Here is a 1,962-nt window from a genome sequence, read left to right as displayed (position 1 = left end):
CCCAGCCACTCAACCAGGCCCAGCCAAGTTGACACACAAACATAACTATCACACTCCCTAAGGTGAATGTCACAGTTTTCTCTTTTCCTAATTAGTTTTTTTTTGTTTTTGTTTTTGTTTTTTAATACATCATGCCCCTGTGTGAACTATTTAGGGAAGAAGGAAGCATAATGTAATGTAAAAACCCAGCCCAGAAGCCTAGAAACCTGAGGGCTAATCCTGTATCTACCCCAGCTTTGGAAGAAGCTATTTCTCCCTGCTAAGCCTCAATTTCCTCATCAGTACAAAAGAAGGGATTCAGTTGTCTGCAGGCGGTCTGAATCCCTGGTTCTAAGGGCCTTCCTTCCCTGTCACCAGTCTGCCTGAACCAGTGACCCTGTAGGAGTAAGGAGTGATTAGGGTTCATGGACAATGCCACATCCGGAGCCCAAAGCTGTTCTCTGGAGGTAACCAGCAGACCCCCCACCTCCTGACCTAGGGACAACAATCAGCTTGTTCTCTGCTGCCCCCTGCTGGCCACCTGAAAACAGGCTTCCAGCTAGATTCCCTCAGAAATGGTTGAAAGGGACCCTCAAGGGATGCCCCTACCTCCATAGCTCCTTGAATCCACCTACCCACCAGACCTGGCCAGCCAGGCCCTCCCTTGAGGCTGATTGCAGGGCCCAGAATGAAGTCAGTACAGAGACGAAATCCCTGGATGGGGAGGCTGTGTGCTGTGGAACTCTGGGGCAGTCTCTCTCCAAACTGACACAATGGGTGAGAGAGGCAGTGGTTGCAGATTCACCCTCTCTCGCTCTCTCTCGCACTCTCACTCTCTCGCTCTGGTGCTCTCTCGCTCTCTCGCTCTGGCACTTGCTCCTCTCTCTAACAGACTTACACATTCACAGGAATTCATACAAAAGAGGCACATAAATAGGTAAGAAGTGTATCTGACAAGGCAAAAATTACCAGGGGTGTCCACCGAGAAGGCTCCAAGAAGGCTATCTACAACACCATGATTAAGAGGCTGTATAAACCTGAGGGTATGTCAAAGGCCCATTATTCTCTGTGTCTGCCATAAAAAAGACAGGCAATTAGAAATGCCGGCGGCAGGTGTGGCTGGGAGGAAGCTGTACAAGAGAGTCATGGATCAAAATGCAGTTTGATATTAAACAACTAGATGGCATGTAAGAAGGAATCATTTTGCCTTTATAACAGAAATGTCCTTAACAACTTCCCCAGCTTGAGGAGGAGAGAAGAATCTCCAGTCACCTCAGTTCAAAACCCTCATGTACTGACGCCAGGACACCACCCACTACCACTCCCTGGGTGTTCTGGTCCCTACCCCTTTTTTTTCTTGGGTTTGCAAATGTTCTAGGGTATCAGGAGGGGATGCCATACAAGATGAGGATGCGGGGGAGTCTAGGGGCATCACTCCTGCCTGGGGTCAGCAGTCATGAGACCAGATGAGATGAACCTCTCACCATCCACAAGAAGGGGGAAACTGTGAGGATGGAGCACACGAAAGACGGACAGGACAAAGGAAGCCATGAAGCCTGCGGCCAGAGTACCTAGCCTTCAGATGATACTCTTCGGGCTCCTTATCTGCTTCTGAGTCACACTTGAGCCTCTGGCTGTGTAGACATGCTTTCCAGGCCTCCTGCAATATACAGACAACAAAACCTTCCTTGCTGAAAGTGAAGATGACTTGAAGCACTTACTGACGAAGATCAAAGATTGCAGTCTGCAGTATGGATTACACCTCAACATAAAAAAAAATGAAAATCCTCACAACCGGACCAATAGGCAGCATCACGATAAATGGAGAAAAGATTGACGTTGTCAAAGATTTCATATTACTTGGTTCCACAATCAACACCAATGGAAGCAGCAGTCAAGACATCAGATGACTTATGGCACTGGGCAAATGTGCTGCAAAAGACCTCTTTAAAGTGCTGAAGAGCAAAGACATCTCTTTGAAGA

Source organism: Orycteropus afer, unplaced genomic scaffold (assembly GCF_000298275.1).
Source record: "Orycteropus afer afer isolate SDZICR_OR568_19922 unplaced genomic scaffold, OryAfe1.0 scaffold00042, whole genome shotgun sequence".
Lineage (NCBI taxonomy): Eukaryota > Metazoa > Chordata > Mammalia > Tubulidentata > Orycteropodidae > Orycteropus > Orycteropus afer.
Note: the sequence above shows the minus strand (reverse complement) of the source record.